The sequence below is a fragment of the Typha angustifolia genome, chromosome 9 (genome assembly GCF_048772165.1).
Source record: "Typha angustifolia cultivar Huaian chromosome 9, ASM4877216v1, whole genome shotgun sequence".
NCBI lineage: Eukaryota > Viridiplantae > Streptophyta > Magnoliopsida > Poales > Typhaceae > Typha > Typha angustifolia.
Genome location: NC_133247.1, coordinates 9,247,456 through 9,261,664, shown reverse-complemented (window position 1 = coordinate 9,261,664; position 14,209 = coordinate 9,247,456).

Sequence of the window (14,209 nt, the reverse complement as noted above, 5' to 3'; positions counted from 1 at the left end):
AACATTTGTAAGAAGGATCCAAACGTAGTATTGTAGTTCAGATTTCACTACATTACCACTCTCAAGATACTAAGGCTTCAAGATGTAGGAGCCTCTAATCACTGGATAGTGGCCTTTTATGGCAGCATTCCATATATGTTCCCTTGAAGGAAATTTAACGAGATATACACCTGGTTTGAGAAGAGTTGCATTCCAATTCCAACTAATGTTGGCGATATCCATCCAATGGTGGAGTGGGGATAGAAGGTTGTTCCTGGTAACAGCCAAAGAGGTGAGCACTATTGCTGATCGAAGAAGTCTGCAGTATTGCCTTTTCATTTGAGGATTATACGACAGATAAACAGAAGAAGTGGATGGCCTGTTAAGAACCGATTCTCCCCATTTTGTTTCCATAGTAGGTGTTGATTTCAGACAAGAAACAATATACTACGGCAGGCTGAAACTAATGAACAAATACTGAAGAAGATCAATTAGAAACAAGAAGAGAATAAAGGAATCTCTTGGGAGTGGAGGAGACACTTGAATGATGCCGATTAATAGTCTCACAACCATTTAAAACTGTCATGATTATATTTAAAACTGTCATGTGATGATGAAGAATTATTCTTGAGACGCTACTTCGCACATATATTTAGGGATACTCATTAACGATCTTCATGCTTATCAAAAGTCTAAATATGAAATAGATATCCTGATCTTGTGTTAGGGATACTATGAGGAGACGTGGGGATATCTTGAAGAGATGCCTCAATTCATTATTATTACATCTAGTTTCGTAATTTAGAGATAAACTGTCTTTCTGCTTAACCTACATAGAAAACTGATGAAATTCGTTATTATGCTAAAAGAATTCGTATTTAACTTATGAACTTCGTTGATTATGTTTGAAGCAATTCGAATACTAGTAAACAATTGATGCTTAAACACATCATATCTATGGCAAACATGTGTGATCCTAAACACATCATGTATAAAATAAATTTAAGAACTTAACACATTATATATAAAACACATTGATTCCAAAATACATCATGTTTTAGGGATAATCATTGACGATCTTTGTGCATATGAAAAGTCTAAGTACGAAATAGATATCCTGATTCTATTAGGGATACTATTGGGAGACATGGGAATATCTCAAGAGCGAAGTTGACACCACTAAAGAGACGTCTCAATTTACGTACTACTTTCATTATTATTATATCTAGTTTCTTAATTAAATTACTCAGTACTTTAATTATTATGCTTCAACCATATTCACGAACTTCATAAATAAGTTAGTTGACTGATGATATTAATTCCACTGTCAAATCAGATATTAGCTGGAATCTTTTATAAATAGCTAATTATATTCACAAACAACTACAAGAAAAAGAGAAAAGAAAGAAGAAAGAAGAAAAAGAAGTGCCGGTGATATTGTAAGTACTTTGTTCGTAAGGTTGACTTGCACATTTACAAAATTACTCATTTTTAACAGATGAACAAAATTTTGGAGGTGCTACAAATCAGCCCCACGAAGAGAATACTCCTCATTTCAATGTAGAAAGAGAAGAAATGTACTGTACTATTCGTGTAGCATATTTCTAAGTTTTTTTCATGTGCAAAACGTCCAACGAAAATCACTCGACTAAGTCCTATTAGTCGATAACCATGTTGGAAGTAGCATATGTCATATTCTATGTGGTTCTTAGCCGGGTGATCTGCGCTGGATATTTTGCACTTTTTCAAATCCCAGCTAAGAAACACATGTTCTATGTGGTTCTTGGCTCTTTCTCTGATGGCTACTATTATCTTAATATTTTTTCTTATTATCTTTTTGCTTAACCTATATACAAAACTAGTGAAATTCATCGTTATGCTAAATGAATTTGTACTTAAAGTACGAACTTCCTTGATATGTTTAAAGCATTTCGAACACTAGTAAACAATTAATGCTTAAACACATCATGTCTATAACAAACATGTCTGAACCTAAACACATCATGTATAAAACAAATCTAAGAACCTAAACACATCATACAGAAACTCTAACTATTGTATCTTTAGTATTAAATATAAATAGAGTATACAATTTAATAAGGTGGTTGGTAGGTGAAAAGTAAATAAGTTGGTGGGCAAATGAAAAGTAAATAAGGTAGTTGGTAGGTGATTTTAATTCACTAACAAATTCATCTAATAGATAAGGTTTAGGGTTTAGGGTGGTTTCATCAAAAGAGGAAGACAAACAAACAAACAAAAATGAGGGAGTGATACGATCTCCCCTTAGGCTAAGGTTCGATCTCTTCCAAATCTCTGATCTTTATTAGATCTGGCACAGAAATTTGTAATAAGATCCCGCAAGATGCTGCCGTTGGATTGACGTGACATTTTGATATATTGTAGCCCTAGAAAAGAGATTTCCAACAAATCAAGTTTCAGGCAAATCGGATATAGGGATCACGAGATATCGTCCGATTAGTGGATGAACGTCAGGGTGGTCTGTTTAGGATCCCTGGATTGAGGCATGAGATCCTAGGTGAGTTGGAGGCGGGCCGGCGTTAATGGGGTGGCACCGATGAAAAGTGGTGGTGGAAGGGTTATGGTTGATGGAAGGGTTAGGGCAAGTGTTGGATAGATTGGAAGAAGGGGGAGGAGAGGGCCGCCCCTAAGGTTCTAGGGTGATTGGCCGGTCGAGGGAGGTTAGAAGTGGCGTTGCTCGGGATTGAGAGAACGAGAGCGAAGAAGACGAATGAGGTAAGGCAAAACTTAATTCTTCAATAATGACCTCTGGTTGCCATCCACATCCCTTTTAGAGGCTAACCAAACAACTCAAAATTAACCCTAAACAATATAATTTCGCCGATCGTGTTCGAATGCACCCGACAGCATTCGAACGCACCGAGTTCGCTCTTCTCTGGATTTGCGAATGCAATGTAGGCATTTGAACGCATGATCAAACGTGCCTGTTTCCCACTTCTCTGGATTTACGAACGCGATGCAGGCGTTCACAATGCGTTCGAACACACAATGCACACTTTCATAACCACGTTCACAACCGTGTTCACAATTGCATTCGAACGCACTCCACCAGTATTCGAACGCGACTTACAGAAAACTTATTTTCTTAGAAATTAAACATTAAAACAAGAAACAAAGACACTCCTAAAAGTGTATCTATGCTCGAGACGACATCGGTGAAGTCCGAATCGTATCAATCCACCACGCTTGTGCAACCTTATCCTCAAGGTTTGAAATTTGGGAAGCGAACTTTGAACTCTGACTCCAGTTCCTCCATGGTATGATCTTCTACATTGGTTCCCTACATATCTGAAAATAGAGGAAAACTTGGTGCTGAAAAAGAGGTAAGCTCACTTGTGTCCGGTTGGCGCAAAAGGGCATCGGCCGCTCGATTCTCGATCCCCTTTTAGTAGACTAATTCGTAGTCATACCCAAGGAGTTTTGTGACCCACCGTTGTTGGGCTGGGGTGTGCACACGTTGCTCCATGAAGTAGGGTAAGCTACGCTGGTCCGTGCGGATAGTAAACTATTGGCCAATCAAGTAAGGTCGCCATTTGGTGACGGCGTGTAGAATCGCTAGCATTTCGCGCTCGTAGGTGGATAGCTATTGCAACTAATTTGACAATGCTTTGCTCATATATGCCACAGGTCTACCCTCTTGCATCAAAACTGCTCTAATGCCCTCACTCAAAGCGTTGCATTTCACCACGAAGGCCTTGCTGAAATCAGGTAGTGCTAACCAGAGCGGTAGACATAACTGTTTTCAAGGCTTCGAAGGCCTCCGTCGCTTTGCCTGTCCATTGAAACCCATCTTTTTTGAGTAAGGAGGTCAGCGGGGTAGCAATTCTACTGTAGTTGGCAACGAATCGTCGGTAGTACCCCATCAACCCAAGGAATCCCCTCAATTCCCGCTGATTAGTAGGAATCGGCCAGTCCACCATATTCTTGATCTTGCTTAGATCAGCTTTCACTCCTCTTGCTGAGATTATATGCCCCAAGAACTCCACTCGTGACTCTCCCCAAAGACACTTGCTCATCTTGACTTTTAACTAGTTTTATCGCAAGATTTTTAATACCTCCCGCACATGCCGCAAGTGCTCGCTCCAATTCCTACTATACACTAGAATATCGTCAAAGAAGACGAGCACGTGCCGACGCAAGAGCGGGTGAAAAAGGTCATTCATCATGTAACGCCCCCACCTGGTACGGGCACGTGCACGCCCACGCGCCCACACAGCATGCACGGCGCACGCGACAGGTCGGGCAGGGCTTGTCACGCACAGATACACTTCTGTGCACATGTAATTATGACATCATCAAATAACACCTGCTAACATATCCATGATCACATAATTCATCGCCAAATAAATCATACTATCAATCAAATAAATCTGTTAACATATGAATATCCAAGTCTACAATAATATACACTATCACTACCTACTCTGATAGGACCCACACAGGCCACAACAAACCATCAAGATACAACTAAAACAACTAATACAAGAGTACGCTATGATTTGACCTGTATTATACAAATCATCGTCTAATATAAAGGAGTACAAATATCAAATACTGGTACAACTTAATTTTTATATAAACTATCATCTATACCGTCTCGCATCTATAGCTCACCTCATCATCGCTCTAAAATATTTTCTCAAGATATTTTGAGTCGCTATTACGTACCACATATCTGAGGAGTTAGAAAAGAAATAAAGGAGTCATGAGCAAAAGGCTCAGTGAATAGACCTTACCCCGAATTAGTGAAACCAAACAAAAAGTAAATCATGTACTAGATAATATGAATCAGAAAGCAGTATGATGCCATGTATGAACATATATATATATATATATATATATATATCCTTAAAGACTTATATATATGAATGAAAGCAATTCTCATGAATGACTATATAATATCCTCAACCGAAAATATATAACATGATGAAATTACCATATAACATCACCGAATATAACACCATATCATGTATAACAATTATGATCCAATGATACTAGTCACATCAATGATAATGCATGATGCATGCCAACCACTAAATAATCATATATGTCGGAGTCAGATATAATCCATATATCTCTTACTATCACAATCATCCGTCTCAACTCTGAATATCATCCACCATGCTTGACTACAGTACCGGGCCCCAAACTCGATACACATCATGTCACAAGCTCAGAGCATACCCTGTCATACGCTAAGAGTATCTCTGTAGATAAAACATACCCTGCCATACGCTAAGGGTATCTCTGTTGATAAATCATACCCTGCCATACGCTAATGGTATCTCAGAAGAAAGTAACCATACCTTGCCATACGCTAAGGGTATATCAATGATAATTGTACCCTGTCATACTCTAAGAGTACAACTATTAGCCATCACCATACTCTGCTATACGCTAAGAGTATGTCCAGTACCAGTCCGGACCAGATACCGTTCCAGCAATCACATCACATCACATACACAACTATTGTCATGATTTCTTATACATGATAGATCATATGCATATATCCAGTACTGTAACAGATCGTGCAACTTAGGAATTTAAGTGGTGAAGAAGCCAAGAGAAAAATGATACAATGTCGACTCTAACCATGTATCTAACACATGCATACTCCTACTAGTCTAACACATGCATACTTATGATAGAGATCATCCTGACATAAAACCATAACAGTATAATCATCTCCAATCATCTCTATATATCACCAATGTACTCATATCCCAGATCAGCCTAATCAAATGTATGATAAAATATGTTTGACTAAATTATTTCTATATAAAGTCATATAGTCATGCTGGAGGCCAAAACATGCATGTACGTAATATATAATATATACTAATTTGAAAAAGACGTCTAGGGGATAAGACTACTCACACTTGATCAGAAGACACGAACCATGCAACTCTCAGGTCTGTCAATTAACCGAGTGACACTCACGCTAGCAAGGTCCACGGGGTCTCAAATAAGGGGTTCGGGATTTGAAAATATTTAAATAATATAAAGTTAGTTGTTTATCCCATTATACTCCGTTTGAGTAAAATGTCATGATTTATTAGATTTTAAAATTTCTACTTATTTTTATAACTGGCTAGATTTTTAATTATAAATAAAATATAAATGTAGATAAAAACCTAATTAGATTTTTAATTATAAAGAAAATATAAATATAGATAAAAAAACCTAATTATAATTAAATTATATATTAATTAATTAGGGACTATGTAGTCATTACTTTATAAAATAATAAATAAATACATAAGCTGATTATCTTATCTGGTACAAAATAATAATGTATAATAAATTATTAGAATTATTTAAAATGTATCTCATAAAGATATTAGTATATAAATTTGATAATTATAATTTACAAATCTATATATTAATCTAATAGAGATATAAATAAATAAAGATTACTTATATTTATACCTAATTAATCATAAATAAAAAATTATCATTAATAAAATTATATTGAAGGATATATAATATTATTACAATAGTTAATGTCTAAGTAATCTACTTGTACTAATTAAGAAGAAAAATACCTAAATAAATAACATAAATAAATTAATAAATTAATTAAATAAATAAATTCTACCATCAGTGCTGGGCTCGGCCCAGCACTACCTACACTACCTGCTATAGCGCTGGGCCGAGCCCAGCACTGTGTAGAAAGAAGGAGAAGGAGCTGAGGGAGAAGAAGAAGAAAGGAAAAAGAAGAAGAAAGAAGAAGAATAAGAAGAAGAAGAAGAAGAAGAAGAAGAAGAGGAGAAGAAGAAACAAGGAGAGGACCTAGCGACGGGGAGGGGCTCGATCGCTGCTGGCCAGCCAGCTGCCGGCCCCCTCGCCGACGGCTGTTCTGATGAACCCGAGAGAGAGAGAAAGAGAGAAAGAGAGAGAGAGAGAGAAAGAAAGAGAGAGGGAGAGAGAGAGAAAGATAGAGGGAGAGAAGAGAAGAGAGGGGATAAGGGAGCACCGGTCTCGGCGACGGGTCGGGTGGTCAACAAAGACGGTAGTAGACAAAAATAGAGAGCGAGAGAAATAGAGAGGGAGAGAGAGAAGAAGGAAGAGGAGGAAGGAGGAGGAGACTCACCGGCGCCGGTAGCACGGCGGCGGAAGCGATTGCGATGGTCCGAAGTGGTCGGCGTCGGCATATCGAGATAGGGAAGCTTAAGAGAGAGGAATGAGAGAGAGAGAGAGCATTTGAGAAGGGGAGAGAAATAGATAGAGAGAGAGAGAGAGGCGGTGGCGAAGACGGGCAGCGGTAGTTGGGGGCCCTGCCCCGGCTAGCTGGCCGCAGCCGGTTGGCTATGGCAACGTCAGCTGGGGAGCGTGGCACCCCCGCCCCCCACGCAAGCTGCTCATGCAGCTTGCATAGGGCAAGAGGCCGACCATAGTGTGGCTGGCCACGTCGTGCCCAAAATATATTAATTAATTAATTAATTAATTTTATTATATATATATATATATATATTTTTTTTTTTTTGGGGATTGGGTTGTTACACATGATACGATTCGGACTTCACTAACGTCGTCTCGAGCATGGATTCACTTTAGGAGTGTTTTTATTTCATGTTTTAGTGTTTAATTTCTATTAAAATAAGTTTTCTGTAAGTCGCGTTCGAACGCGGGTGGAGTGAGTTTGAACGCGGTTTGTGAACGGGTTTGTGAACGTGGGTGAAGAGAGTGCACTGTGCGTTCGAACGCGGTCGCACTGTGAACGCCTGCATCGCGTTTGCAAATACCGAGAGGGGCGTTCGATCGCGCGTTTGAACGCCTGCATCGCGTTCGCAAATCCAGAGGAGCGAACTCAGTGCGTTCGAACGCGGTCGGGCAAGTTCTAACGCGATTGGCGAAAATTGTATTTTTCGGGTTAATTTTGAGTTGTTGGTTAGCCTTTAAAAGGATGTGGATGGCAACTAAACTGAGGATTGATTATGGAATATTGAGATTGAGTTTTGCCTTGCCTCCTTCGTTTTCTTCGCTCCCGTTCTCTCAATCCCCGGTGACGCCGCTTCTAACCTCCGTCGACCGGCCAATCACCCTAGTCCCTTACGGTTGGCCCTCTCCTCCCCCTTCTTCCATCCAACACTTGCCCTAACCCTTCCATCAACCATAACTCTCCCACCACCACTTTTTACCGGTGCCACCCTATTAACGTCGGTCCACCTTCAACCACCATTACCTAGGATCACGTGCCTCCATCCACGGATCCAAAACAGATCATCCTGATGTTTGTCCACTTAACGGACGATATCTCGAGATTCCCAACCCCGATTCACCTGAAACTTGATTTTTTGGAAAGCTCTTTTATGGGGCTACAACATATTAAAATTTCACATCGATCCGACGGTGGCATAGTTTAGGATCTTTTTTCAAAATTCCGTGCCAGATCTAGTCTAGATCTGAGAATCGAAAGAGATCGAACCTTAGCCTAAGGGGAGATCGTATCAATTTGGTATCAGAGCTCCATAGCCTGAGGCGTGATCGTATCAAGCTTGGTATTAGAGCCACCGTTCCTCGGACAAGCGCTTCCTATGACGACCACCAGATCCATGGCTGCACGGCGAGATGATGAAGAAGAGATTCTCCCAATAGAGGAGAGAGAAACGGTTGCAAGGACTTCCACCCACGGAATCGCCCGATCTAATCGGAATACGGAAGAACCTAGCGTTAAAGCCGTGTTGGGGTCTCTTTCCGAGCAAATGGCCATCAATAATCAAATGATGATGGAGATGATGTAGGAACTACGGGCGACAAGGGAAGCAATGGCGAACGGGAACGCACCCTCGACCCCACGACGTGAGTCCACCCCCTTGAACCCACCGCCACCGGTTCAGCCTTTGCAACCACAAGAGCTGCTGCTACCACCACCCTATTGGCAGAGGCAAGCAAGGATGGTTACACCAGGTCCAATTGCGGGTGAACCCATCCGACGAGCAAACCACTATAGAGACCACCTTGGAGATCAAGATTTGTGGGTGGGTCAACACGATCCGGAACCACGGCGAGTTAATCAAAACCGAAGGAGAGATCATCAACCCTTCATAGTGCATCCTCCCCCGGTTAGACAAGGACTTGGACATGATCCGGAATGAGACAATGGCATCCGTGGACAAGTCGTGTGTCTTGAATTCCCTAAGTTCAAAGGTGGCGATCCAATCGATTGGTTGTATAGGGCGGAGCAATTATTTGTATACCAAGATACGGCGGAAGAATACAAGGTGACGCTTGCGAGCTTCCACCTTGAGGATGCGGCGCTTCATTGGTTTCGAGCAACCAATGCCATAGAGGCCATCGAAACTTGGGCTGAATTTTGCGCTGATATCACACGGCGATTTGGAGCATCGAGGTATGAAGACTCTGATGCTCTTCTCTTAAAAATAGTGCAAAAGACTACGGTTGGGGCATACCAAGAAGAATTTGAGAGGATTAGTAGCCGATGTCATCCACCATGGATAGATCAGCAACTTTGCAGCACCTTTATCTCCGGGCTGCGGGGTGACATACAAACCGATGTGAGGGCTTTAAGGCCTAGAACCTTAAAGGAGGCCTTCGAGGATGCAGTGCTTATGGAAGACAAACATAGGGCCATGAAGATACACCTGAAATAGAGTTGGACGAGCCAAGAGAGCCGCAATCAAGCTCAACCAACCATAGTGGCGGGAAATATTACTGGAGTACCGAGAACCGTTGCTGCGATGGTGCCTCCTCGAGCACCTTTGAAGCCATCTCAAGATGTGAAGTATGTACCTAGAGGTTGGGACGAGCACTCACAACTGCTCAAGTGGAGGAACGAAGAGCCAAAGGCCTATTATTTTGTTGTGATGAGAAGTTCGTACCCGGGCATCGCTGCACTAAATTGATGGGATCAGTGATGCTAATTGATGGATTAGAGGCGGTTGAGGATGAGTTTGCAGTTGAAAATGCAGGTGTGGCTGGACATTAAGGAGAAGAAGCTAAGGAGTCACCCATGGAGGACATGATAGCCGAAATCTCCCTCCATGCCTATTCGGGGACAGCTGTGCCAAAGACTTTGTAGGTGAACGGTGTAGTCAAGAAAACCACAGTGAGAATATTCATTGACACCGGGTCCACCCACAACTTCATTGACAAGAGGCTCCTTAGGAAGATTGGGCTCGAGTTAGAACCCACGGAAGGGTTCGATGTGACGATCGGAGATGGCATCACATTGCGAGCAGATTTTATTTGTGGAGGTGTGGAATTGAAGGTGCAAGGCCAAATTTTCACATTGGATCTCTATCTGTTGGCCTTGCAAGGTACCGATATTGTTTTGGGAACCCAATGGCTTCGAAGCTTGGGGCCCGTGACATTTGATTTTACAAGCCTCACATTGACATTTTGGAGAAATGACCAGAGAGTGCTGCTGGATGGAAGTAAACCGCTGCTTGGACTTCCAAACGAAAGGGACGCAAGGGAGCTCGCTTCTTTCTTGGCACCCACCTTTCCTTTCTTCTCAGATCTACGGAGAGCCAGTGCAGAGGATAGTGAGCTGGTCCGACTCATGGAGGAGTTGAGAGAGAACCCCTCAAGCCACCCCGAGCACGAGGAGCGCGATGGGTTAGTACTTGAGTGCGGGCGAATCAAGGTACCCCGGAATGAAGAGCTACGGAGACTATTGATAGCACACTTCCATAATACTCCTATAGCAGGTCATGAAGGGGTATTGCGTACCTATAAGCGACTGGCCCAAAACTGTACATGGACAGCGATGAAGACGGATGTGAAGAAGTATGTGTGTGAATGTCAAATCTGCCAACAAGTCAAATTGGAGGCACTCAAGCCTAGCAGGCTGCTGCAACCACTACCTATACCGGAGTGTATTTGGGAGGATATCTCCATGGACTTCATCGAGGGGCTGCCGGAGGTTCGGGGACAACCAGTGGTGTTTGTTGTGGTGGATAGACTAAACAAATATGCTCATTTCATAGCATTGTCTCACCCATTTTCAGCGAAAAGGGTTGCTGAAATTTTTGTTTGGGAAGTGGCACGCTTGCATGGGATGCCTAGGACGATCGTGTCAGACCGGGATCGCATCTTTATCAGTGAGTTTTGGTCCGAGTTCTTCAGATTGCAAGGGGCTCAAATCAACCTTAGTTTAGCTTATCACCCCGAGACGGATGGCCAAACTGAGGTGGTGAATCACGGACTGGAGCAATACTTGCGATGCTTTGTGGCGGATCGACCAAAGGATTGGGTCAAATTCCTTCCATGGGCTGAGTGGTCATACAATACCGCTCATCACTCTAGCATCGGCATGACCCCATTTGAGGCGGTTTACGGGCGTACTCTCCCTGTCTTGCGTGCCTACGATAGACTTGCGGCGGCGGATAGGACTGAGCTTGACTTGGAGCTTGCTGATCGAGATGAAACATTGAGATGGCTGAAGACTCACCTAGCCACAGCCTAAAACCGTATGAAGCAAATGCATGACAAAGGCCGACGTGAGTGAGAATTTGAGGTGAATCAATTGGTGTTCGTTCGAGCTCAACCGTATCGACAATCCACATTGAGGCCGATTTTGAACCAAAAGTTGGGATACAAGTACTATGGTCCGTACCGAGTGCTACAACGAATCGGTCTAGTAGCTTACCAGTTGGACCTACCTGAAGGAACCAGGATACATCCGATCTTCTATGTATCGACATTGAAGGCCCAGATCGGGCCTAACCATGTGGTGGGTTCGGCCTTACCCGAACCAATGGAGGAAGATGGCCCTACTGAACCGGTCCGAGTCTTAGGCCGTAGGAGAAGACGCCATGAGTCCAGATTAGAGACTGAAGTGCTGATTGAGTAGCTGGGCAAACCTACTGACGAGTCTACATAGGAGCTAGAGTCAGATATCATGGATCGCTTCCCAAATTTTAAACCTTGAGGACAAGGTTGCGGAAGCTTGGTGGATTGATACGATTTGGACTTCACCGACGTCGTCTCGAGCATGGATTCACTTTAGGAGTGTTTTTATTTCATGTTTTAGTGGTTAATTTCTATTAAAATAAGTTTTCTGTAAGTTGCGTTCGAACGCGGGTGGAGTGAGTTCAAACGCGGTTTGTGAATGGGGTTGTGAACGTGGGTGAATAGAGGGCACGGTGCGTTTGAACGCACTGTGAACGCCTACATCGCGTTTGCAAATACCGAGAGGGGCGTTCGCAAATCCAAAGGAGTGAACTCGGTGCGTTCGAATGCGGTCGGTGAAAATTGTATTTTTAGGGTTAATTTTGAGTGGTTGGTTAGCCTTTAAAAGGATGTGGATGGCAACCAAAGTGAGGATTGATTATGGAATATTGAGATTGAGTTTTGCCTTGCCTCTTTCGTCTTCTTTGCTCCCGTTCTCTCAATCCCCGGCGACGCCGCTTCTAACCTCCCTCGACCGGCCAATCACCCTAGTCCCTTAGGGGTGGCCCTCTCCTCCCCCTTCTTCCAATCTATCCAACGCTTGCCCTAACCCTTCCATCAACCATAACCCTTCCACCACCACTTTTTACCGGTGCCACCCCATTAACGCCGGTCCACTTTCAACCACCATTACCTAGGATCACGTGCCTCCATCCACGGATCCAAAACAGATCATCTTGATGTTTGTCCACTAAACGGACGATATCTCAAGATCCCCAAACTCGATTCGCCTAAAACTTGATTTGTTCGAAATCTCTTTTATGGGGTTACAACATATCAAAATTTCACGGCGATCCGACGGCGACATATTTTGGGATCTTATTTCAAAGTTCCGTGCCAGATCTAGTCTAGATCTGAGAATTAGAAGAGATCGAACCTTAGCCTAAGGAGAGATCGTACCAATTTGGTATCAGAGCTCCATAGCTTGAGGCATGATCGTATCAACACATCAACCCTTGGAAGGTGGCCAGTGCATTGGTGAGCCCAAACGGCATGACTCGGATCTCATAGTAGCCATCGTGAGTTCGAAACGCCGTTTTGTGCACATCTTCCGAGTCAACGTGGATTTGATGGTACCCTGCTCTTAAGTCAAGTTTGCTAAAGTAGGCCGACCTTGTAAGTTCATCCAGCAACTCCTCGATCACCGATATTGGATACCGGTCCTTAACGGTAATTGCATTCAAGGCTCGATAGTCGACGCAAAACCGCCAACTCCCGTCTTTCCTCCAAACCAGCAGCATCGGCGACGAGTAGGCACTTCTACTCGGTTGAATAATCTCTTGCTCTAGCATTTCCACCACCAATTTACTGATCTCTTCCTTCTAGACATGCGGGTACTGATAGGGCTGGACATTTACCGGTTCAGCCCCTAGAATGATCTGGATGCGATGGTCGTGCCGACGGGTCGGCTGCAGTCCTTGGGATTCCTCGAAGAGATCCTAGAACTCCTATAGTAGCTATTGCATGTCAGCGGCTATTTTTCTTGGTGGTGGATGTTTTGGTTCAACAACAGTCATTTGTAATAGTAGAGCTCGGTCCCCTTCACAAGGAAAGCCCACAAGTGGTTGCAATGTCAGCCCTTGCCGTGGTTGATTTCCATTCAGCAGCACCTTTCGACCATTCCTCCGAAATGTTAGAGTGAGGTTTGAGAAATCAAATGTTACAGGCCCAAGCTTTGAAGCCATTGAGTCCCCAAAATAATGTTGGCTCCTCGCAAGGCCAACAGATAAAGATCTAATGTGAAAGTTTGGCCTTGCACCTTCAATTCCATAGTTCCACAAATAAAATCTGCTCACAATGTGGTGCCATCTCCAATCATCACATCGAACCCTTCCGTGGGTTTCAACTAGAGCCCAATCTTCCTAAGGAGCCTCTTGTCAATGAAGTTGTGGGTGGACTCGGTGTCAATGAATATTCTCACTGTGGTTTTCTTGACTACACCGTTCACCCACAAAGTCTTTGGCACAGCTGTCCCCGAATAGGCATGGAGGGAGATTTCGGCTATCATGTCCTCCATGGGTGACTCCTTAGCTTCTTCTCCTTAATGTCCAGCCACACCTGCATTTTCAACTGCAAACTCATCCTCAACCGCCTCTAATCCGTCAATTAGCATCACTGATCCCATCAATTTAGTGCAGCGATGCCCGGGTACGAACTTCTCATCACAACAAAATAATAGGCCTTTGGCTCTTCGTTCCTCCACTTGAGCAGTTGTGAGTGCTCGTCCCGAACCTCTAGGTACATACTTCACATCTTGAGATGGCTTCAAAGGTGC